Here is a 27,233-nt window from a genome sequence, read left to right as displayed (position 1 = left end):
AGTCTCTATTCTTGTACTTATGACCGCATTGTGCCTTTTGTATTTAATTCCGATGCGATTTGTGTGTTTCATCGTCAATGTGAAGGTCCTAGGAATACATTGAACCTGCTGAGGTGTATCGGAAACTAATTCTGGTCTCACAGGGAATGCTGAAAGCACCGACTGTAAGAAGAGTCTCTATTCTTGTACTTACGCGGCAGTTTGCCTTTTGTATTTCATTCCGATGCGATTTCTGTGTTTCATCGTCAATGTGAATGTCCAAGGAATACATTGAACCTGTAGTGGTGTATCGGAAACTAATTATGGTCTCACAGGGAATGCTCAAAGCACCGACTGTAAGAAGCGTCACTATTCTTGTACTTAAGGCGGCATTTCGCTTTTTGTATTTAATTCCGATGCGATTTCTGTGTTTCATCGTAAATGTGAAGGTCCAAGGAATACATTGAACCGGGAGTGGTGTATCGGAAACTAATTCTGGTCTCACAGGGAATGCTCAAAGCACCGACTGCAAGAAGAGTCTCTATTCTTGTACTTAAGACGGCATTGTGCCTTTTGTATTTAATTGCGATGCGACTTCTGTGTTTCATCGACAATGTGAAGGTCCAAGGAATACTATGAACTTGCTGTGGTGTATCGGAATCTAATACTGGTCTCACAGGGAATGCTCAAAGCACCGACTGTAAGAAGAGTCTCTATTCTTGTACTTAAGGCGGCATTGCGCCTTTTGTATTTAATTCCGATGAGATTTCTGTGTTTCATCGTCAATGTGAAGGTCCAAGGAATACATTGAACCTGCAGTGGTGTATCGGAAACTAATACTGGTCTCACAGGGAATGCTCAAAGCACCGACTGTAAGAAGAGTCTCTATTCTTTTACTTAAGGCGGCATTGCACCTTTTGTATTTAATTCCGATGCGATTATTGTGTTTCATCGTCAATGTGATGGTCCAAGGAATACATTGAACCTGCAGTGGTGTATCGGAACCTAATACTGGTCTCACAGAGAATGCTCAAAGCACGACTGTAAGAAGAGTCTCTATTCTTGTACTTATGACATCATTGTGCCTTTTGTAATTAATTCCGATGCGATTTCTGTGTTTCATCGTCAATGTGAAGGTCCAAGGAATACATTGAACCTGCAGTGGTGTATCAGAAACTAATACTGGTCTCACAGGGAATGCTGAAAGCACCGACTGTAAGAACAGTCTCTATTCTTGTACTTACGCGGCAGTTTGCCTTTTGTATTTCATTCCGATGCGATTTCTGTGTTTCATCGTCAATGTGAAGGTCCAAGGAAAACATTGAACCTTGAGTGGTGTATCGGAAACTAATTCTGGTCTCACAGGGAATGCTCAAAGCACCGACTGCAAGAAGAGTCTCTATTCTTGTACTTAAGGCAACATTGTGCCTTTTGTATTTAATTCCGATGCGATTTCTGTGTTTCATCATCAATGTGAAGGTCCTAGTAATACATTGAACCTGCTGAGGTGTATCGGAAACTAATACTGGTCTCACAGGGAATGCTGAAAGCACCGACTGTAAGAAGAGTCTCTATTCTTGTACTTATGCGGCAGTTTGCCTTTTGTTTTTCATTCCGATGCGATTTCTGTGTTTCATCGTCAATGTGAAGGTCCAAGGAATACATTGAACCTGGAGTGGTGTATCGGAAACTAATTCTGGTCTCAAAGGGAATGCTCAAAGCACTGACTGTAAGAAGAGCCTCTATTCTTGTACTTAATGCGGCATTGTGCCTTTTGTATTTAATTCCGATGCGATTTCTGTGTTGCATCGTCAATGTGAAGGTCCTAGGAATACATTGAACCTGCTGAGGTGTATCGGAAACTAATACTGGTTTCACAGGGAATGCTGAAAGCACCGACTGTAAGAAGAGTCTCTATTCTTATACTTACGCGGCATTTTGCCTTTTGTGTTTCATTCCGATGCGAATTCTGTGTTTCATCGTCAATGTGAAGGTCCAAGGAATACATTGAACCTGCAGTGTTGTATCAGAAACTAATACTGGTCTCACAGGGAATGCTCAAAGCACCGACTGTAAGAAGAGTCTCTATTCTTGTACTTAAGGCGACATTGTGCCTTTTGTATTTAATTCCGATGCGATTTCTGTGTTTCATCGTCAATGTGAAGATCCTAGGAATACATTGAACCTGCTGAGGTGTATCGGAAACTAATACTGGTCTCACAGGGAATGCTGAAAGCACCGACTGTAAGAAGAGTCTCTTTTCTTATACTTACGCGGCAGTTTGCCTTTTGTATTTCATTCCGATACGATTTCTGTGTTTCATCGTCAATGTGAAGGTCCAAGGAATACATTGAACCTGGAGTGGTGTATCGGAAACTAATTCTGGTCTCACAGGGAATGCTCAAAGCACCGACTGTAAGAAGAGTCACTATTCTTGTACTTAATGAGGCATTGTGCCTTTTTTATTTAATTCCGATGCGATTTCTGTGTTTCATCGTCAATGTGAAGGTCCTACGAATACATTGAACCTGCAGTGTTGTATCGGGAACTAAAACTGGTCTCACAGGGAATGCTCAAAGCACCGACTGTAAGGAGAGTCTCTATTCTTGTACTTAAGGCGACATTGTGCCTTTTGTATTAAATTCCAATGCGATATCTGTGTTTCATCGTCAATGTGAAGGTCCTAGGAATACATTGAACCTGCTGAGGTGTATCGGAAACTAATACTGGTCTCACAGGGAATGCTGAAAGCACCGACTGTAAGAAGAGTATCTATTCTTGTACTTAAGACGTCATTGTGCCTTTTGTATTTAATTGCGATGCGATTTCTGTGTTTCATCGTCAATGTGAAGGTCCTAGTAATACATTGAACCTGCTGAGGTGTATCGGAAACTAATACTGTCTCACAGAGAATGCTGAAAGCACCGACTGTAAGAAGAGTCCCTTTTCTTATACTTACGCGGCAGTTTGCCTTTTGTATTTCATTCCGATGTGATTTCTGTGTTTCATCGTCAATGTGAAGGTCCAAGGAATGCATTGAACCTGGAGTGGTGTATCGGAAACTAATTCTGGTCTCACAGGGAATGCTCAAAGCACCGACTGTAAGAAGAGTCACTATTCTTGTACTTAATGCGGCATTGTGCCTTTTGTATTTAATTCCGATGCGATTTCTGTGTTTCATCGTCAATGTGAAGGTCCAAGGAATACATTGATCCTGCAGTGTTGTATCGGAAACTAATACTGTTCTCACAGGGAATGCTCAAAGCACCGACTGTAAGAAGAGTCTCTATTCTTGTACTTAATGCGACATTGTGCCTTTTGTATTTAATTCCGAAGCGATTTCTGTGTTTCATCGTCAATGTGAAGGTCCTAGGAATACATTGAACCAGCTAGGGTGTATCGGAAACTAATACTGGTCTCACAGGAAATGCTGAAAGCACCTACTGTAAGAAGAGTCTCTATTCTTGTACTTTAGACGGCATATTGCCTTTTGTATTTAATTGCGATGCGATTTCTGTGTTTCATCGTCAATGTGAAGGTCCTAGTAATACATTGAACCTGCTGAGGTGTATCGTAAACTAATACTGGTCTCACAGGGAATGCTGAAAGCACCGACTGTAAGAAGAGTATCTACTCTTGTACTTAATGCGGCATTGTGCCTTTTGTATTTAATTCCGATGCGATTTCTGTGTTTCATCGTCAATGTGAAGGTCCAAGGAATACATTGAACCTTCAGTGTTGTATCGGAAACTAATACTGGTCTGACAGGGAATGCTCAAAGCACCGACTGTAAGAAGAGTCTCTATTCTTGTACTTAAGCCGACATTGTGCCTTTTGAATTTAATTCCGATGCGATTTCTGTGTTTCATCGTCAATGTGAAGGTCCTAGGAATACATTGAACCTGCTGAGGTGTATCGGAAACTAATACTGGTCTCACAGGGAATGCTCAAAGAACCGACTGTAAGAAGAGTCTCTATTCTTGTACTTAAGACGGCATTGTGCCTTTTGTATTTAATTGCGATGCGATTTCTGTGTTTCATCGGCAATGTGAAGGCCCTAATAATACATTGAACCTGCTGAGGTGTATCGGAAACTAATCCTGGTCTCACAGGGAATGCTCAAAGCACCGAATGTAAGAAGAGTCTCTATTCTTGTACTTACGCAGCAGTTTGACTTTTGTATTTCATTCCGATGCGATTTCTGTGTTTCATCGTCAATGTGAAGGTCCAAGGAATACATTGAACCTGGAGTGGTGTATCAGAAACTAATTCTGGTCTCACAGGGAATGCTCAAAGCACCGACTGTAAGAAGAGTCTCTATTCTTGTACTTAATGCGGCATTGTGCCTTTTGTATTTAATTCCGATGCGATTTCTGTGTTTCATCGTCAATGTGAAGGTCCTAGGAATACATTGAACCTGCTGAGGTGTATCGGAAACTAATACTGGTCTCACAGGGAATGCTCAAAGCACCGACTGTAAGAAGAGTCTCTATTCTTGTACTTAAGACGGCATTGTGCCTTTTGTATTTAATTGCGATGCGATTTCTGTGTTTCATCGGCAATGTGAAGGCCCTAATAATACATTGAACCTGCTGAGGTGTATCGGAAACTAATACTGGTCTCACAGGGAATGCTCAAAGCACCGACTGTAAGAAGAGTCTCTATTCTTGTACTTACGCAGCAGTTTGACTTTTGTATTTCATTCCGATGCGATTTCTGTGTTTCATCGTCAATGTGAAGGTCCAAGGAATACATTGAACCTGGAGTGGTGTATCGGAAACTAATTCTGGTCTCACAGGGAATGCTCAAAGCACCGACTGTAAGAAGAGTCACCATTCTTGTACTTAATCCGGCATTGTGCCTTTTGTATTTAATTCCGATGCGATTTATGTATTTCATCGTCAATGTGAAGGTCCAAGGAATACATTGAACCTGCAGAGTTGTATCGGAAACTAATACTGGTCTCACAGGGAATGCTCAAAGCACCGACTGTAAGAAGAGTCTCTATTCTTGTACTTAAGGCGACATTGTGCGTTTTGTATTTAAGTCCGATGCGATTTCTGTGTTTCATCGTCAATGTGAAGGTCCTACGAATACATTGAACCTGCTGAGGTGTATCGGAAACTAATACTGGTCTCACAGGGAATGCTGAAAGCACCAACTGTAAGAAGAGTCTCTATTCTTGTACTTAAGACGGCATTGTGCCTTTTGTATTTAATTGCGATGCGACTTCTGTGTTTCATCGTCAATGTGAAGGTCCAAGGAATACAATGAACTTGCTGTGGTGTATCGGAATCTAATACTGGTCTCACTGGGAGTGCTCAAAGCACCGACTGTAAGAAGAGTCTCCATTCTTGTACTTAAGGCGGCATTGCGGATTTTGTATTTACTTCCGATGCGATTTCTGAGTTTCATCGTCAATGTGAAGGTCCAAGGAATACATTGAACCTGCAGTGGTGTATCGGAAACTAATACTGGTCTCTCAGGGAATGCTCAAAGCACCGACTGTAAGAAGAGTCTCTATTCTTGTACTTAAGGCGGCATTGCACCTTTTGTATTTAATTCCGATGCGATTTCTGTGTTTCATCGTCAATGTGATGGTCCAAGGAATACATTGAACCTGCAGTGGTGTATCGGAACCTAATACTGGTCTCACAGAGAATGCTCAAAGCACGACTGTAAGAAGAGTCTCTATTCATGTACTTATGACATCATTGTGCCTTTTGTAATTTATTCCGAAGCGATTTCTGTGTTTCATCGTCAATGTGAAGGTCCAAGGAATACATTGAACCTGCAGTGGTGTATCAGAAACTAATACTGGTCTCACAGGGAATGCTCAAAGCATCGACTGTAAGAAGAGTCTCTATTCTTGTATTTAAGGCGGCATTGTGCCTTTTGTATTTAACTCCGATGCGATATCTGTGTTTCATCGTGAATGTGAAGGTCCAAGCAATACATTGAACCTGCAGTGGTGTATCAGAAACTAATACTGGTCTCACAGGGAATGCTCAAATCACCGACTGTAAAAAGAGTCTCTATACTTGTACTTAATGCGGCATTGCGCCTTTTGTATTTAATTCCGATGCGATATCTGTGTTTCATCGTCAATGTGAAGGTCCAAGAAATACATTGAACCTGCAGTGGTGTATCGGAAACTAATATTGGTCTCACAGGGAATGCTCAAAGCACCGACTGTACGAAGAGTTTCTATTCTTGTACTTAAGGCGACATTGTGCCTTTTGTATTTAATTCCGATGCGTTTTCTGTGTTACATCGTCAATGTGAAGGTCCAAGGAATTCATTGAACCTGTAGTGGTGTATCGGAAACTAATACTGGTCTCACAGGGAATGCTCAAAGCACCGACTGTAAGAAGAGTTTCTATTCTTGTACTTAAGGCGGCATTGTGCCATTTGTATTTAATTCAGATGCGATTTCTGTGTTTCATCGTCAATGTGAAGGTCCTAGGAATACTTTGAAACTGCTGAGGTGCATCGGAAACTAATACTGGTCTCACAGAGAATGCTGAAAGCACCGACTGTAAGAAGAGTCTCTATTCTTGTACTTAAGACGGCATTGTGCCTTTTGTATTTAATTCCGATGCGATTTCTGTGTTTCATCGTCAATGTGAAGGTAATAGGAATACATTGAACCTGCTGAGGTGTATCGGAAACTAATTCTGGTCTCACAGGGAATGCTGAAAGCACCGACTGTAAGAAGAGTCTCTATTCTTGTACTTACGCGGCAGTTTGCCTTTTGTATTTCATTCCGATGCGATTTCTGTGTTTCATCGTCAATGTGAATGTCCAAGGAATACATTGAACCTGTAGTGGTGTATCGGAAACTAATTCTGGTCTCACAGGGAATGCTCAAAGCACCGACTGTAAGAAGCGTCACTATTCTTGTACTTAAGGCGGCATTTCGCTTTTTGTATTTAATTCCGATGCGATATCTGTGATTCATCGTCAATGTGAAGGTCCTAGGAATACATTGAACCTGCTGAGGTGTATCGGAAACTAATACTGGTCTCACAGGGAATGCTGAAATCACCGACTGTAAGAAGAGTCTCTATTCTTGTACTTACGCGGCAGTTTGCCTTTTGTGTTTCATTCCGATGCGATTTCTGTGTTTCATCGTCAATGTGAAGATCCAAGGTATACATTGAACCTGGAGTGGTGTATCGGAAACTAATTCTGGTCTCACAGGGAATGCTCAAAGCACCGACTGTAAGAAGAGACTCTATTCTTGTACTTAAGGCGGCATTGCTCCTTTTGTATTTAATTCCGATGCGATTTCTGTGTTTCATCGTCAATGTGAAGGTCCAAGGAATACATTGAACCTGCTGAGGTGTATCGGAAACTAATACTGGTCTCACAGGGAATGCTGATAGCACCGACTGTAAGAAGAGTCTCTATTCTTGTACTTACGCGGCAGTTTGCCTTTTGTATTTCATTCCGATGCGATTTCTGTGTTTCATCGTAAATGTGAAGGTCCAAGGAATACATTGAACCTGGAGTGGTGTATCGGAAACTAATTCTGGTCTCACAGGGAATGCTCAAAGCACCGAGTGCAAGAAGAGTCTCTATTCTTGTACTTAAGACGGCATTGTGCCTTTTGTATTTAATTGCGTTGCGACTTCTGTGTTTCATGGTCAATGTGAAGGTCCAAGGAATACAATGAACTTGCTGTGGTGTATCGGAATCTAATACTGGTCTCACAGGGAATGCTCAAAGCTCCGACTGTAAGAAGAGTCTCTATTCTTGTACTTAAGGCGGCATTGCGCCTTTTGTATTTAATTCCGATGCGATTTCTGTGTTTCATCGTCAATGTGAAGGTCCAAGGAATACATTGAACCTGCAGTGGTGTATCGGAAACTAATACTGGTCTCACAGGGAATGCTCAAAGCACCGACTGTAAGAAGAGTCTCTATTCTTGTACTTAAGGCGGCATTGCACATTTTGTATTTAATTCCGATGCGATTTCTGTGTTTCATCGTCAATGTTATGGTCCAAGGAATACATTGAACCTGCAGTGGTGTATCGGAACCTAATACTGGTCTCACAGAGAATGCTCAAAGCACGACTGTAAGAAGAGTCTCTATTCTTGTACTTATAACATCATTGTGCCTTTTGTAATTAATTCCGATGCGATTTCTGTGTTTCATCGTCAATGTGAAGGTCCAAGAAATACATTGAACCTGCAGTGGTGTTTCGGAAACTAATATTGGTCTCACAGGGAATGCTCAAAGCACCGACTATACGAAGAGTTTCTATTCTTTTACTTAAGGCGACATTGTGCCTTTTGTATTTAATTCCGTTGCGTTTTCTGTGTTACATCGTCAATGTGAAGGTCCAAGGAATTCATTGAACCTGCAGTGGTGTATCGGATACTAATACTGGTCTCACAGGGAATGCTCAAAGCACCGACTGTAAGAAGAGTTTCTATTCTTGTACTTAAGGCGGCATTGTGCCATTTGTATTTAATTCAGATGCGATTTCTGTGTTTCATCGTCAATGTGAAGGTCCTAGGAATACTTTGAACCTGCTGAGGTGTATCGGAAACTAATACTGGTCTCACAGATAATGCTGAAAGCACCGACTGTAAGAAGAGTCTCTATTCTTGTACTTAAGACGGCATTGTGCCTTTTGTATTTAATTCCGATGCGATTTCTGTGTTTCATCGTCAATGTGAAGGTCCTAGGAATACATTGAACCTGCTGAGGTGTATCGGAAACTAATTCTGGTCTCACAGGGAATGCTGAAAGCACCGACTGTAAGAAGAGTCTCTATTCTTGTACTTACGCGGCAGTTTGCCTTTTGTATTTCATTCCGATGCGATTTCTGTGTTTCATCGTCAATGTGAATGTCCAAGGAATACATTGAACCTGTAGTGGTGTATCGGAAACTAATTCTGGTCTCACAGGGAATGCTCAAAGCACCGACTGTAAGAAGCGTCACTATTCTTGTACTTAAGGCGGCATTTCGCTTTTTGTATTTAATTCCGATGCGATTTCTGTGTTTCATCGTAAATGTGAAGGTCCAAGGAATACATTGAACCGGGAGTGGTGTATCGGAAACTAATTCTGGTCTCACAGGGAATGCTCAAAGCACCGACTGCAAGAAGAGTCTCTATTCTTGTACTTAAGACGGCATTGTGCTTTTGTATTTAATTGCGATGCGACTTCTGTGTTTCATCGTCAATGTGAAGGTCCAAGGAAAACTATGAACTTGCTGTGGTGTATCGGAATCTAATACTGGTCTCACAGGGATTGCTCAAAGCACCGACTGTAAGAAGAGTCTCTATTCTTGTACTTAAGGCGGCATTGCCCCCTTTTGTATTTAATTCCGATGAGATTTCTGTGTTTCATCGTCAATGTGAAGGTCCAAGGAATACATTGAACCTGCAGTGGTGTATCGGAAACTAATACTAGTCTCACAGGGAATGCTCAAAGCACCGACTGTAAGAAGAGTCTCTATTCTTTTACTTAAGGCGGCATTGCACCTTTTGTATTTAATTCCGATGCGATTATTGTGTTTCATCGTCAATGTGATGGTCCAAGGAATACATTGAACCTGCAGTGGTGTATCGGAACCTAATACTGGTCTCACAGAGAATGCTCAAAGCACGACTGTAAGAAGAGTCTCTATTCTTGTACTTATGACATCATTGTGCCTTTTGTAATTAATTCCGATGCGATTTCTGTGTTTCATCGTCAATGTGAAGGTCCAAGGAATACATTGAACCTGCAGTGGTGTATCAGAAACTAATACTGGTCTCACAGGGAATGCTCAAAGCACCGACTGAAAGAAGAGTCTCTATTCTTGTACTTAAGGTGGCATTGCGCCTTTTGTATTCCATTCCGATTCGATTTCTGTGTTTCAACGTCAATGTGAAGGTCCAAGGAATACATTGAACCTGCAGTGGTTTATCGGAAACTAATACTGGTCTCACAGGGAATGCTCAAAGCATCGACTGTAAGAAGAGTCTCTATTCTTGTACTTAAGGCGGCATTGTGCCTTTAGTATTTAACTCTGATGCGATATCTGTGTTTCATCGTGAATGTGAAGGTCCAAGCAATACATTGAACCTGCAGTGGTGTATCAGAAACTAATACTGGTCTCACAGGGAATGCTCAAATCACCGACTGTAAAAAGAGTCTCTATACTTGTACTTAATGCGGCATTGCGCGTTTTGTATTTAATTCTGATGCGATATATGTGTTTCATCGTCAATGTGAAGGTCCAAGAAATACATTGAACCTGCAGTGGTGTATCGGAAACTAATATTGGTCTCACAGGGAATGCTCAAAGCACCGACTGTACGAAGAGTTTCTATTCTTGTACTTAAGGCGACATTGTGCCTTTTGTATTTAATTCCGATGCGTTTTCTGTGTTACATCGTCAATGTGAAGGTCCAAGGAATTCATTGAACCTGCAGTGGTGTATCGGAAACTAATACTGGTCTCACAGGGAATGCTCAAAGCACCGACTGTAAGAAAAGTTTCTATTCTTGTACTTAAGGCGGCATTGTGCCATTTGTATTTAATTCAGATGCGATTTCTGTGTTTCATCGTCAATGTGAAGGTCCTAGGAATACATTGAACCTGCTGAGGTGAATCGGAAACTAATTCTGGTCTCACAGGGAATGCTGAAAGCACCGACTGTAAGAAGAGTCTCTATTCTTGTACTTTCGCGGCAGTTTGCCTTTTGTATTTCATTCCGATGCGATTTCTGTGCTTCATCGTCAATGTGAATGTCCAAGGAATACATTGAACCTGTAGTGGTGTATCGGAAACTAATTCTGGTCTCACAGGGAATGCTCAAAGCACCGACTGTAAGAAGCGTCTCTATTCTTGTACTTAAGGCGGCATTTCGCTTTTTGTATTTAATTCCGATGCGATTTCTGTGATTCATCGTCAATGTGAAGGTCCTAGGAATACATTGAACCTGCTGAGGTGTATCGGAAACTAATACTGGTCTCACAGGGAATGCTGAAAGCACCGACTGCAAGAAGAGTCTCTATTCTTGTACTTATAACATCATTGTGCCTTTTGTAATTAATTCCGATGCGATTTCTGTGTTTCATCGACAATGTGATGGTCCAAGGAATACATTGAACCTGCAGTGGTGTATCGGAACCTAATACTGGTCTCACAGAGAATGCTCAAAGCACGACTGTAAGAAGAGTCTCTATTCTTGTACTTATAACATCATTGTGCCTTTTGTAATTAATTCCGATGCGATTTCTGTGTTTCATCGTCAATGTGAAGGTCCAAGGAATACATTGAACCTGCAGTGTTGTATCGGAAACTAACACTGGTCTGACAGGGAATGCTCAAAGCACCGACTGTAAGAAGAGTCTCTATTCTTGTACTTAAGGCGACATTGTGCCTTTTGTATTTAATTCCGATGCGATTTCTGTGTTTCATCGTCAATGTGAAGGTCCTAGGAATACATTGAACCTGCTGAGGTGTATCGGAAACTAATACTGGTCTCACAGGGAATGCTCAAACACCGACTGTAAGAAGAGTCTCTATTCTTGTACTTAAGACGGCATTGTGCCTTTTGTATTTAATTGCGATGCGATTTCTGTGTTTCATCGGCAATGTGAAGGCCCTAGTAATACATTGAACGTGCTGAGGTGTATCGGAAACTAATTCTGGTCTCACAGGGAATGCTCAAAGCACCGACTGTAGGAAGAGTCCCTATTCTTGTACTTACGCAGCAGTTTGACTTTTGTATTTCATTCCGATGCGATTTATGTGTTTCATCGTCAATGTGAAGGTCCAAGGAATACATTGAACCTGGAGTGGTGTATCGGAAACTAATTCTGGTCTCACAGGGAATGCTCAAAGCACCGACTGTAAGAAGAGTCTCCATTCTTGTACTTAATCCGGCATTGTGCCTTTTGTATTTAATTCCGATGCGATTTATGTATTTCATCGTCAATGTGAAGGTCCAAGGAATACATTGAACCTGCAGTGTTGTATCGGAAACTAATACTGGTCTCACAGGGAATGCTCAAAGCACCGACTGTAAGAAGAGTCTCTATTCTTGTACTTAAGGCGACATTGTGCCTTTTGTATTTTATTCCGATGCGATTTCTGTGTTTCATCGTCAATGTGAAGATCCTAGGAATACATTGAACCTGCTGAGGTGTATCGGAAACTAATTCTGGTCTCACAGGGAATGCTGAAAGCACCGACTGTAAGAAGAGTCTCTATTCTTGTACTTAAGACGGCATTGTGCCTTTTGTATTTAATTGCGATGCGACTTCTGTGTTTCATCGTCAATGTGAAGGTCCAAGGAATACTATGAACTTGCTGTGGTGTATCGGAATCTAATACTGGTCTCACAGGGAATGCTCAAAGCACCGACTGTAAGAAGAGTCTCTATTCTTGTACTTAAGGCGGCATTGCGCCTTTTGTATTTAATTCCGATGAGATTTCTGTGTTTCATCGTCAATGTGAAGGTCCAAGGAATACATTGAACCTGCAGTGGTGTATCAGAAACTAATACTGGTCTCACAGGGAATGCTCAAATCACCGACTGTAAAAAGAGTCTCTATACTTGTACTTAAGGCGGCATTGCGCGTTTTGTATTTAATTCCGATGCGATATCTGTGTTTCATCGTCAATGTGAAGGTCCAAGAAATACATTGAACCTGCAGTGGTGTATCGGAAACTAATATTGGTCTCACAGGGAATGCTCAAAGCACCGACTGTACGAAGAGTTTCTATTCTTGTACTTAAGGCGACATTGTGCCTTTTGTATTTAATTCCGATGCGTTTTCTGTGTTACATCGTCAATGTGAAGGTCCAAGGAATTCATTGAACCTGCAGTGGTGTATCGGAAACTAATACTGGTCTCACAGGGAATGCTCAAAGCACCGACTGTAAGAAAAGTTTCTATTCTTGTACTTAAGGCGGCATTGTGCCATTTGTAGTTAATTCAGATGCGATTTCTGTGTCTCATCGTCAATGTGAAGGTCCTAGGAATACATTGAACCTGCTGAGGTGTATCGGAAACTAATTCTGGTCTCACAGGGAATGCTGAAAGCACCGACTGTAAGAAGAGTCTCTATTCTTGTACTTTCGCGGCAGTTTGCCTTTTGTATTTCATTCCGATGCGATTTCTGTGCTTCATCGTCAATGTGAATGTCCAAGGAATCCATTGAACCTGTAGTGGTGTATCGGAAACTAATTCTGGTCTCACAGGGAGTGCTCAGAGCACCGACTGTAAGAAGCGTCTCTATTCTTGTACTTAAGGCGGCATTTCGCTTTTTGTATTTAATTCCGATGCGATTTCTGTGATTCATCGTCAATGTGAAGGTCCTAGGAATACATTGAACCTGCTGAGGTGTATCGGAAACTAATACTGGTCTCACAGGGAATGCTGAAAGCACCGACTGTAAGAAGAGTCTCTATTCTTGTACTTATAACATCATTGTGCCTTTTGTAATTAATTCCGATTCGATTTCTGTGTTTTATCGTCAATGTGATGGTCCAAGGAATACATTGAACCTGCAGTGGTGTATCGGAACCTAATACTGGTCTCACAGAGAATGCTCAAAGCACGACTGTAAGAAGAGTCTCTATTCTTGTACTTATAACATCATTGTGCCTTTTGTAATGAATTCCGATGCGATTTCTGTGTTTCATCGTCAATGTGAAGGTCCAAGAAATACATTGAACCTGCAGTGGTGTATCGGAAACTAATATTGGTCTCACAGGGAATGCTCAAAGCACCGACTATACGAAGAGTTTCTATTCTTTTACTTAAGGCGACATTGTGCCTTTTGTATTTAATTCCGATGCGTTTTCTGTGTTACTTCGTCTAGGTGAAGGTCCAAGGAATTCATTGAACCTGCAGTGGTGTATCGGAAACTAAAACTGGTCTCACAGGGAATGCTCAAAGCACCGACTGTAAAAAGAGTTTCTATTCTTGTACTTAAGGCGGCATTGTGCCATTTGTATTTAATTCAGATGCGATTTCTGTGTTTCATCGTCAATGTGAAGGTCCTAGGAATACTTTGAACCTGCTGAGGTGTATCGGAAACTAATACTGGTCTCACAGAGAATGCTGAAAGCACCGACTGTAAGAAGAGTCTCTATTCTTGTACTTAAGACGGCATTGTGCCTTTTGTATTTAATTCCGATGCGATTTCTGTGTTTCATCGTCAATGTGAAAGTCCTAGGAATACACTGAAAGTGCTGAGGTGTATCGGAAACTAATTCTGGTCTCACAGGGAATGCTGAAAGCACCGACTGTAAGAAGAGTCTCTATTCTTGTACTTACGCTGCAGTTTGCCTTTTGTATTTCATTCCGATGCGATTTCTGTGTTTCATCGTCAATGTGAATGTCCAAGGAATACATTGAACCTGTAGTGGTGTATCGGAAACTAATTCTGGTCTCACAGGGAATGCTCAAAGCACCGACTGTAAGAAGCGTCACTATTCTTGTACTTAAGGCGGCATTTCGCTTTTTGTATTTAATTCCGATGCGATTTCTGTTCTTCATCGTAAATGTGAAGGTCCAAGGAATACATTGAACCGGGAGTGGTGTATCGGAAACTAATTCTGGTCTCACAGGGAATGCTCAAAGCACCGACTGCAAGAAGAGTCTCTATTCTTGTACTTAAGACGGCATTGTGCCTTTTGTATTTAATTGCGATGCGACTTCTGTGTTTCATCGTCAATGTGAAGGTCCAAGGAATACTATGAACTTGCTGTGGTGTATCGGAATCTAATACTGGTCTCACAGGGAATGCTCAAAGCACCGACTGTAAGAAGAGTCTCTATTCTTGTACTTAAGGCGGCATTGCGCCGTTTGTATTTAATTCCGATGAGATTTCTGTGTTTCATCGTCAATGTGAAGGTCCAAGGAATACATTGAACCTGCAGTGGTGTATCGGAAACTAATACTGGTCTCACAGGGAATGCTGAAAGCACCGACTGTAAGAAGAGTCTCTATTCTTTTACTTAAGGCGGCATTGCACCTTTTGTATTTAATTCCGATGCGATTTTTGTGTTTCATCGTCAATGTGATGGTCCAAGGAATACATTGAACCTGCAGTGGTGTATCGGAACCTAATACTGGTCTCACAGAGAATGCTCAAAGCACGACTGTAAGAAGAGTCTCTATTCTTGTACTTATGACATCATTGTGCCTTTTGTAATTAATTCCGATGCGATTTCTGTGTTTCATCGTCAATGTGAAGGTCCAAGGAATACATTGAACCTGCAGTGGTGTATCAGAAACTAATACTGGTCTCACAGGGAATGCCCAAAGCACCGACTGAAAGAAGAGTCTCTATTCTTGTACTTAAGGCGGCATTGCGCCTTTTGTATTCCATTCCGATTCGATTTCTGTGTTTCAACGTCAATGTGAAGGTCCAAGGAATACATTGAACCTGCAGTGGTTTATCGGAAACTAATACTGGTCTCACAGGGAGTGCTCAAAGCATCGACTGTAAGAAGAGTCTCTATTCTTGTACTTAAGGCGGCATTGTGCCTTTTGTATTTAATTCCGATGCGATATCTGTGTTTCATCGTCAATGTGAAGGTCCAAGAAATACATTGAACCTGCAGTGGTGTATCGGAAACTAATATTGGTCTCACAGGGAATGCTCAAAGCACCGACTGTACGAAGAGTTTCTATTCTTGTACTTAAGGCGACATTGTGCCTTTTGTATTTAATTCCGATGCGTTTTCTGTGTTACATCGTCAATGTGAAGGTCCAAGGAATTCATTGAACCTGCAGTGGTGTATCGGAAACTAATACTGGTCTCACAGGGAATGCTCAAAACACCGACTGTAAGAAAAGTTTCTATTCTTGTACTTAAGGCGGCATTGTGCCATTTGTATTTAATTCAGATGCGATTTCTGTGTTTCATCGTCAATGTGAAGGTATTAGGAATACATTGAACCTGCTGAGGTGTATCGGAAACTAATTCTGGTCTCACAGGGAATGCTGAAAGCACCGACTGTAAGAAGAGTCTCTATTCTTGTACTTTCGCGGCAGTTTGCCTTTTGTATTTCATTCCGATGCGATTTCTGTGCTTCATCGTCTATGTGAATGTCCAAGGAATACATTGAACCTGTAGTGGTGTATCGGAAACTAATTCTGGTCTCCCAGGGAATGCTCAAGGCACCGACTGTAAGAAGCGTCTCTATTCTTGTACTTAAGGCGGCATTTCGCTTTTTGTATTTAATTCCGATGCGATTTCTGTGATTCATCGTCAATGTGAAGGTCCTAGGAATACATTGAACCTGCTGAGGTGTATCGGAAACTAATACTGGTCTCACAGGGAATGCTGAAAGCACCGACTGTAAGAAGAGTCTCTATTCTTGTACTTACGCGGCAGTTTGCCTTTTGTATTTCATTCCGATGCGATTTCTGTGTTTCATCGTCAATGTGAAGGTCCAAGGAATACATTGAACCTGGAGTGGTGTATCGGAAACTAATTCTGGTCTCACAGGGAATGCTCAAAGGACCGACTGTAAGAACAGACTCTATTCTTGTACTTAAGGCGGCATTGCGCCTTTTGTATTTAATTCCGATGCCATTTCTGTGTTTCATTGTCAATGTGAAGGTCCTAGGATTACATTGAACCTGCTGAGGTGTATCGGAAACTAATACTGGTCTCACAGGGAATGCTGAAAGCACCGACTGTAAGAAGAGTCTCTATTCTTGTACTTACGCGGTAGTTCGCCTTTTGTATTTCATTCCGATGCGATATCTGTGTTTCATCGTAAATGTGAATGTCCAAGGAATACATTGAACCTGTAGTGGTGTATCGGAAACAAATTCTGGTCTCACAGGGAATGCTCAAAGCACCGACCGTAAGAAGCGTCACTATTCTTGTACTTAAGGCGGCATTTCGCTTTTCGTATTTAATTCCGATGCGATTTCTGTGTTTCATCGTAAATGTGAAGGTCCAAGGAATACATTCAACCGGGAGTGGTGTATCGGAAACTAATTCTGGTCTCACAGGGAATGCTCAAAGCACCGACTGCAAGAAGAGTCTCTATTCTTGTACTTAAGACGGCATTGTGCCTTTTGTATTTAATTGCGATGCGACTTCTGTGTTTCATCGTCAATGTGAAGGTCCAAGGAATACTATGAACTTGCTGTGGTGTATCGGAATCTAATACTGGTCTCACAGGGAATGCTCAAAGCACCGACTGTAAGAAGAGTCTCTATTCTTGTACTTAAGGCGGCATTGCGCCTTTTGTATTTAATTCCGATGAGATTTCTGTGTTTCATCGTCAATGTGAAGGTCCAAGGAATACATTGAACATGCAGTGGTGTATCGGAAACTAATACTGGTCTCACAGGGAATGCTCAAAGCACCGACTGTAAGAAGAGTCTCTATTCTTTTACTTAAGGCGGCATTGCACCTTTTGTATTTAATTCCGATGCGATTTTTGTGTTTCATCGTCAATGTGATGGTCCAAGGAATACATTGAACCTGCAGTGGTGTATCGGAACCTAATACTGGTCTCACAGAGAATGCTCAAAGCACGACTGTAAGAAGAGTCTCTATTCTTGTACTTATGACATCATTGTGCCTTTTGTAATTAATTCCGATGCGATTTCTGTGTTTCATCGTCAATGTGAAGGTCCAAGGAATACATTGAACCTGCAGTGGTGTATCAGAAACTAATACTGGTCTCACAGGGAATGCTCAAAGCACCGACTGAAAGAAGAGTCTCTATTCTTGTACTTAAGGCGGCATTGCGCCTTTTGTATTCCATTCCGATTCGATTTCTGTGTTTCAACGTCAATGTGAAGGTCCAAGGAATACATTGAACCTGCAGTGGTTTATCGGAAACTAATACTGGTCTCACAGGGAATGCTCAAAGCATCGACTGTAAGAAGAGTCTCTATTCTTGTACTTAAGGCGGCATTGTGCCTTTTGTATTTAATTCCGATGCGATATCTGTGTTTCATCGTCAATGTGAAGGTCCAAGAAATACATTGAACCTGCAGTGGTGTATCGGAAACTAATATTGGTCTCACAGGGAATGCTCAAAGCACCGACTGTACGAAGAGTTTCTATTCTTGTACTTAAGGCGACATTGTGCCTTTTGTATTTAATTCCGATGCGTTTTCTGTGTTACATCGTCAATGTGAAGGTCCAAGGAATTCATTGAACCTGCAGTGGTGTATCGGAAACTAATACTGGTCTCACAGGGTATGCTCAAAACACCGACTGTAAGAAAAGTTTCTATTCTTGTACTTAAGGCGGCATTGTGCCATTTGTATTTAATTCAGATGCGATTTCTGTGTTTCATCGTCAATGTGAAGGTATTAGGAATACATTGAACCTGCTGAGGTGTATCGGAAACTAATTCTGGTCTCTCAGGGAATGCTGAAAGCACCGACTGTAAGAAGAGTCTCTATTCTTGTACTTTCGCGGCAGTTTGCCTTTTGTATTTCATTCCGATGCGATTTCTGTGCTTCATCGTCAATGTGAATGTCCAAGGAATACATTGAACCTGTAGTGGTGTATCGGAAACTAATTCTGGTCTCCCAGGGAATGCTCAAGGCACCGACTGTAAGAAGCGTCTCTATTCTTGTACTTAAGGCGGCATTTCGCTTTTTGTATTTAATTCCGATGCGATTTCTGTGATTCATCGTCAATGTGAAGGTCCTAGGAATAAATTGAACCTGCTGAGGTGTATCGGAAACTAATACTGGTCTCACAGGGAATGCTGAAAGCACCGACTGTAAGAAGAGTCTCTATTCTTGTACTTACGCGGCAGTTTGCCTTTTGTATTTCATTCCGATGCGATTTCTGTGTTTCATCGTCAATGTGAAGGTCCAAGGAATACATTGAACCTGGAGTGGTGTATCGGAAACTAATTCTGGTCTCACAGGGAATGCTCAAAGCACCGACTGTAAGAACAGACTCTATTCTTGTACTTAAGGCGGCATTGCGCCTTTTGTATTTAATTCCGATGCGATTTCTGTGTTTCATTGTCAATGTGAAGGTCCTAGGAATACATTGAACCTGCTGAGGTGTATCGGAAACTAATACTGGTCTCACAGGGAATGCTGAAAGCACCGACTGTAAGAAGAGTCTCTATTCTTGTACTTACGCGGTAGTTCGCCTTTTGTATTTCATTCCGATGCGATTTCTGTGTTTCATCGTAAATGTGAAGGTCCAAGGAATACATTGAACCTGGAGTGGTGTATCGGAAACTAATTCTGGTCTCACAGGGAATGCTCAAAGCACCGACTGCAAGAAGGGTCTCTATTCTTGTACTTAAGGCGACATTGTGCCTTTTGTATTTAATTCCGATGCGTTATCTGTGTTTCATCGTCAATGTGAAGGTCCTAGGAATACATTGAACCTGCAGTGGTGTAACGGAAACTAATACTGGTCCCACAGGGAATGCTCAAAGCAACGACTGTAAGAAGAGTCTCTATTCTTGTACTTAAGGCGACATTGTGCCTTTTGTATTTAATTGCGATGCGATTTCTGTGTTTCATCGCCAATATGAAGGTCCTAGGTATACATTGACCTGCTGAGGTGTATCGGAAACTAATACTGGTCTCACAGGGAATGCTGAAAACACCGACTGTAAGAAGAGTCTCTATTCTTGTACTTACGCGGCAGTTTGCCTTTTGTATTTCATTCCGATGCGATTTCTTTGTTTCATCGTCAATGTGAATGTCCAAGGAATACATTGAACCTGGAGTGGTGTATCGGAAACTAATTCTGGTCTCACAGGGAATGCTCAAAGCACCGAATGTAAGAGGAGTCTCTATTCTTGTACTTAAGGCGGCATTGCGCCTTTTGTATATAATTCCGATGCGATTTCTGTGTTTCATCGTCAATGTGAAGGTCCTAGGAATACATTGAAACTGCTGAGCTGTATCGGAAACTAATACTGGTCTCACATGGAATGCTGAAAGCACCGACTGTAAGAAGAGTCTCTATTCTTGTACTTACGCGGCAGTTTGCCTTTTGTATTTCATTCCGATGCGAGTTCTGTGTTTCATCGTCAATGTGAAGGTCCAAGGAATTCATTGAACGTGCAGTGGTGTATCGGAAACTAATACTGGTCTCACAGGGAATGCTCAAAGCACCGACTGTAAGAACAGTCTCAATTCTTGTACTTAAGGCGACATTGTGCCTTTTTTATTTAATTCTGATGCGATTTCTGTGTTTCATCGTCAATGTGAAGGTCCTAGTAATACAATGAACCTGCTGAGGTGTATCGGAAACTAATACTGGACTCACAGGGAATGCTGAAAGCACCGACTGTAAGAAGAGTCTCTATTCTTGTACTTACGCGGCAGTTTGCCGTTTGTATTTCATTCCGATGCGATTTCTGTGTTTCATCGTCAATGTGAAGGTCCAAGGAATACATTGAACCTGCAGTGGTGTATCAGAAACTAATACTGGTCTCACAGGGAATGCTCAAAGCACCGACAGTAAGAAGAGTCTCTATTCTTGTACTTAAGGCGGCATTACACCTTTTGTATTTAATTCCGATGCGATAACTGTGTTTCATCGTCAATGTGATGGTCCAAGGAATACATTGAACCTGCAGTGGTGTATCGGAAACTAATACTGGTCTCACAGAGAATGCTCAAAGCACCGACTGTAAGAAGAGTCTCTATTCTTGTACTTATGACATCATTGTGCCTTTTGTAATTAATTCCGATGCGATTTCTGTGTTTCATCGTCAATGTGAAGGTCCAAGGAATACATTGAACCTGCAGTGGTGTATCAGAAACTAATACTGGTTTCACAGGGAATGCTCAAAGCACCGACTGTAAGAAGAGTCTCTATTCTTGTACTGAAGGCGGCATTGCGCCTTTTGTATTTCATTCCGATGCGATTTCTGTGTTTCAACGTCAATGTGAAGGTCCAAGAAATACATTGAACCTGCAATGGTTTATCGGAAACTAATATTGGTCTCACAGGGAATGCTCAAAGCACCGACTGTACGAAGAGTTTCTATTCTTGTACTTAAGGCGACATTGTGCCTTTTGTATTTAATTCCGATGCGTTTTCTGTGTTACATCGTCAATGTGAAGGTCCAAGGAATTCATTGAACCTGCAGTGGTGTATCGGAAACTAATACTGGTCTCACAGGGAATGCTCAAAACACCGACTGTAAGAAAAGTTTCTATTCTTGTACTTAAGGCGGCATTGTGCCATTTGTATTTAATTCAGATGCGATTTCTGTGTTTCATCGTCAATGTGAAGGTATTAGGAATACATTGAACCTGCTGAGGTGTATCGGAAACTAATTCTGGTCTCACAGGGAATGCTGAAAGCACCGACTGTAAGAAGAGTCTCTATTCTTGTACTTTCGCGGCAGTTTGCCTTTTGTATTTCATTCCGATGCGATTTCTGTGCTTCATCTTCAATGTGAATGTCCAAGGAATACATTGAACCTGTAGTGGTGTATCGGAAACTAATTCTGGTCTCCCAGGGAATGCTCAAGGCACCGACTGTAAGAAGCGTCTCTATTCTTGTACTTAAGGCGGCATTTCGCTTTTTGTATTTAATTCCGATGCGATTTCTGTGATTCATCGTCAATGTGAAGGTCCTAGGAATACATTGAACCTGCTGAGGTGTATCGGAAACTAATACTGGTCTCACAGGGAATGCTGAAAGCACCGACTGTAAGAAGAGTCTCTATTCTTGTACTTACGCGGCAGTTTGCCTTTTGTATTTCATTCCGATGCGATTTCTGTGTTTCATCGTCAATGTGAAGGTCCAAGGAATACATTGAACCTGGAGTGGTGTATCGGAAACTAATTCTGGTCTCACAGGGAATGCTCAAAGCACCGACTGTAAGAACAGACTCTATTCTTGTACTTAAGGCGGCATTGCGCCTTTTGTATTTAATTCCGATGCGATTTCTGTGTTTCATTGTCAATGTGAAGGTCCTAGGAATACATTGAACCTGCTGAGGTGTATCGGAAACTAATACTGGTCTCACAGGGAATGCTGAAAGCACCGACTGTAAGAAGAGTCTCTATTCTTGTACTTACGCGGTAGTTCGCCTTTTGTATTTCATTCCGATGCGATTTCTGTGTTTCATCGTAAATGTGAAGGTCCAAGGAATACATTGAACCTGGAGTGGTGTATCGGAAACTAATTCTGGTCTCACAGGGAATGCTCAAAGCACCGACTGCAAGAAGGGTCTCTATTCTTGTACTTAAGGCGACATTGTGCCTTTTGTATTTAATTCCGATGCGTTTTCTGTGTTTCATCGTCAATGTGAAGGTCCTAGGAATACATTGAACCTGCAGTGGTGTAACGGAAACTAATACTGGTCCCACAGGGAATGCTCAAAGCAACGACTGTAAGAAGAGTCTCTATTCTTGTACTTAAGGCGACATTGTGCCTTTTGTATTTAATTCCGATGCGATTTCTGTGTTTCATCGCCAATGTGAAGGTCCTAGGTATACATTGACCTGCTGAGGTGTATCGGAAACTAATACTGGTCTCACAGGGAATGCTGAAAACACCGACTGTAAGAAGAGTCTCTATTCTTGTACTTACGCGGCAGTTTGCCTTTTGTATTTCATTCCGATGCGATTTCTTTGTTTCATCGTCAATGTGAATGTCCAAGGAATACATTGAACCTGGAGTGGTGTATCGGAAACTAATTCTGGTCTCACAGGGAATGCTCAAAGCACCGAATGTAAGAGGAGTCTCTATTCTTGTACTTAAGGCGGCATTGCGCCTTTTGTACATAATTCCGATGCGATTTCTGTGTTTCATCGTCAATGTGAAGGTCCTAGGAATACATTGAAACTGCTGAGCTGTATCGGAAACTAATACTGGTCTCACATGGAATGCTGAAAGCACCGACTGTAAGAAGAGTCTCTATTCTTGTACTTACGCGGCAGTTTGCCTTTTGTATTTCATTCCGATGCGATTTCTGTGTTTCATCGTCAATGTGAAGGTCCAAGGAATTCATTGAACGTGCAGTGGTGTATCGGAAACTAATACTGGTCTCACAGGGAATGCTCAAAGCACCGACTGTAAGAACAGTCTCAATTCTTGTACTTAAGGCGACATTGTGCCTTTTTTATTTAATTCTGATGCGATTTCTGTGTTTCATCGTCAATGTGAAGGTCCTAGTAATACAATGAACCTGCTGAGGTGTATCGGAAACTAATACTGGTCTCACAGGGAATGCTGAAAGCACCGACTGTAAGAAGAGTCTCTATTCTTGTACTTACGCGGCAGTTTGCCGTTTGTATTTCATTCCGATGCGATTTCTGTGTTTCATCGTCAATGTGAAGGTCCAAGGAATACATTGAACCTGCAGTGGTGTATCAGAAACTAATACTGGTCTCACAGGGAATGCTCAAAGCACCGACAGTAAGAAGAGTCTCTATTCTTGTACTTAAGGCGGCATTACACCTTTTGTATTTAATTCCGATGCGATAACTGTGTTTCAATGTCAATGTGATGGTCCAAGGAATACATTGAACCTGCAGTGGTGTATCGGAAACTAATACTGGTCTCACAGAGAATGCTCAAAGCACCGACTGTAAGAAGAGTCTCTATTCTTGTACTTATGACATCATTGTGCCTTTTGTAATTAATTCCGATGCGATTTCTGTGTTTCATCGTCAATGTGAAGGTCCAAGGAATACATTGAACCTGCAGTGGTGTATCAGAAACTAATACTGGTTTCACAGGGAATGCTCAAAGCACCGACTGTAAGAAGAGTCTCTATTCTTGTACTGAAGGCGGCATTGCGCCTTTTGTATTTCATTCCGATGCGATTTCTGTGTTTCAACGTCAATGTGAAGGTCCAAGAAATACATTGAACCTGCAATGGTTTATCGGAAACTAATACTGGTCTCACAGGGAATGCTCAAAGCATCGACTGTAAGAAGTGTCTCTATTCTTGTACTTAAGGCGGCATTGTGCCTTTTGTATTTAACTCCGATGCGATTTCTGTGTTTCATCGTGAATGTGAAGGTCCAAGCAATACATTGAACCTGCAGTGGTGTATCAGAAACTAATACTGGTCTCACAGGGAATGCTCAAAGCACCGACTGTAAGAAGAGTCTCTATATTTGTACTTAAGGCGGCATTGCGCGTTTTGTATTTAATTCCGATGCGATATCTGTGTTTCATCGTCAATGTGAAGGTCCAAGAAATACATTGAACCTGCAGTGGTGTATCGGAAACTAATACAGGTCTCACAGGGAATGCTCATAGCACCGACTGTAAGAAGAGTGTCTATTCTTGTACTTAAGCCGGCATTGTGCCAATTGTATTTAATTCGGATGCGATTTCTGTGTTTCATCGTCAATGTGAAGGTCCAAGGAATACATTGAACCTGCAGTGGTGTATCGGAAACTAACACTGGTCTCTCAGGGAATGCTCAAAACACCGACTGTAAGAAGAGTCTGTATTCTTGTATTTAAGGCGGCATTGGGCCTTTTGTATTTAATTCCGATGAGTTTTCTGTGTTTCATCGTCAATGTGAAGGTCCAAGGAATACATTGAACCTGCAGTGGTGTATCGGAAACTAATACTGGTCTCACAGGGAATGCTCGAAGCACCGACTGTAGGAAGAGTTTCTATTCTTGTACTTAAGGCGGCATTGTGCCTTTTGTATTTAATTCAGATGCGATTTCTGTGTTTCATCGTCAATGTGAAGGTCCTAGGAATACATTGAACCTGCTGAGGTGTATCGGAAACTAATACTGGTCTCACAGGGAATGCTGAAAGCACCGACTGTAAGAAGAGTCTCTATTCTTGTAGTTAAGACGGCATTGTGCCTTTTGTATTTAATTGCGATGCGATTTCTGTGTTTCATCGTCAATGTGAAGGTGTTAGGAATACATTGAACCTGTTGAGGTGTATCGGAAACTAATACTGGTCTCACAGGGAATGCTGAAAGCACCGACTGTAAGAAGAGTCTCTATTCTTGTACTTACGCGGCAGTTTGCCTTTTGTATTTCATTCCGATGCGATTTCTGTGTTTCATCGTCAATGTGAAGGTCCAAGGAATACATTGAACCAGGAGTGGTGTATCGGAAACTAATTCTGGTCTCACAGGGAATACTCAAAGCACCGACTGTAAGAAGAGTCTCAATTCTTGTACTTAAGGCGGCATACGCCTTTTGTATTTAATTCCGATGCGATTTCTGTGTTTCATCGTCAATGTGACGGTCCTAGGAATACATTGAACCTGCAGAGGTGTATAGGAAGCTAATACTGGTCTCACAGGGAATGCTGAAAGCACCGACTGTAAGAAGAGTCTCTATTCTTGTACTTACGCGGCAGTTTGCCTTTTGTATTTCATTCCGATGCGATTTCTGTGTTTCATCGTAAATGTGAAGGTCCAAGGAATACATTTAACCTCCAGTGGTGTATCAGAAACTAATACTGGTCTCACAGGGTATGCTCAAATCACCGACTGTAAGAAGAGTGTCTATACTTGTACTTAAGGCGGCATTGCGTCTTGTCTATTTAATTCCGATGCGATATCTGTGTTTAATCGTCAATGTGAAGGTCCAAGAAATACATTGAACCTGCAGTGGTGTATCGGAAACTAATACAGGTCTTACAGCGAATGCTCATAGCACCGACTGTAAGAAGAGTCTCTATTCTTGTACTTACGACGGCATTGTGCCAATTGTATTTAATTCGGATGCGATTTCTGTGTTTCATCGTCAATGTGAAGGTCCAAGGAATACATTGAACCTGCATTGGTGTATCGGAAACTGATACTGGTCTCACAGGGAATGCTCAAAGCACCGACTGTAGGAAGAGTTTCTATTCTTGTACTTAAGGCGGCATTCTGCCTTTTGTATTTAATTCAGATGCGATTTCTGTGTTCCATCGTCAATGTGAAAGTCCTAGGAATACATTGAACCTGCTGAGGTGTATTGGAAACTAATACTGGTCTCACAGGGAATGCTGAAAGCACCGACTGTAAGAAGAGTCTCTATTCTTGTACTTAAGACGGCATTGTGCCTTTTGTATTTAATTCCGATGCGATTTCTGTGTTTCATCGTCAATGTGAAGGTCCTAGGAATACATTGAACCTGCTGAGGTGTATCGGAAACTAATACTGGTCTCACAGGGAATGCTGAAAGCACCGACTGTAAGAAGAGTCTCTATTCTTGTACTTACGCGGCAGTTTGCCTTTTGTATTTCATTCCGATGCGATTTCTGTGTTTCATCGTCAATGTGAAGGTCCAAGGAATACATTGAACCTGCAGTGGTGTATCGGAAACTAACACTGGTCTCTCAGGGAATGCTCAAAACACCGACTGTAAGAAGAGTCTCTATTCTTGTATTTAAGGCGACATTGGGCCTTTTGTATTTAATTCCGATGAGTTTTCTGTGTTTCATCGTCAATGTGAAGGTCCAAGGAATACATTGAACCTGCAGTGGTGTATCGGAAACTAATACTGGTCTCACAGGGAATGCTCAAAGCACCGACTGTAGGAAGAGTTTCTATTCTTGTACTTAAGGCGGCATTGTGCCTTTTGTATTTAATTCAGATGCGATTTCTGTGTTTCATCGTCAATGTGAAGGTCCTAGGAATACATTGAACCTGCTGAGGTGTATCGGAAACTAATACTGGTCTCACAGGGAATGCTGAAAGCACCGACTGTAAGAAGAGTCTCTATTCTTGTAGTTAAGACGGCATTGTGCCTTTTGTATTTAATTGCGATGCGATGTCTGTGTTTCATCGTCAATGTGAAGGTGTTAGGAATACATTGAACCTGTTGAGGTGTATCGGAAACTAATACTGGTCTCACAGGGAATGCTGAAAGCACCGACTGTAAGAAGAGTCTCTATTCTTGTACTTACGCGGCAGTTTGCCTTTTGTATTTCATTCCGATGCGATTTCTGTGTTTCATCGTCAATGTGAAGGTCCAAGGAATACATTGAACCAGGAGTGGTGTATCGGAAACTAATTCTGGTCTCACAGGGAGTACTCAAAGCACCGACAGTAAGAAGAGTCTCAATTCTTGTACTTAAGGCGGCATGCGCCTTTTGTATTTAATTCCGATGCGATTTCTGTGTTTCATCGTCAATGTGAAGGTCCTAGGAATACATTGAACCTGCAGAGGTGTATAGGAAGCTAATACTGGTCTCACAGGGAATGCTGAAAGCACCGACCGTAAGAAGAGTCTCTATTCTTGTACTTACGCAGCAGTTTGCCTTTTGTATTTCATTCCGATGCGATTTCTGTGTTTCATCGTAAATGTGAAGGTCCAAGGAATACATTGAACCT

This window comes from Schistocerca serialis, chromosome 3 (assembly GCF_023864345.2).
Source record: "Schistocerca serialis cubense isolate TAMUIC-IGC-003099 chromosome 3, iqSchSeri2.2, whole genome shotgun sequence".
In the NCBI taxonomy this organism is placed as follows: domain Eukaryota; kingdom Metazoa; phylum Arthropoda; class Insecta; order Orthoptera; family Acrididae; genus Schistocerca; species Schistocerca serialis.
The sequence above is the reverse complement of the archived record's forward strand: the minus strand, read 5'-3'. Positions refer to the sequence as shown.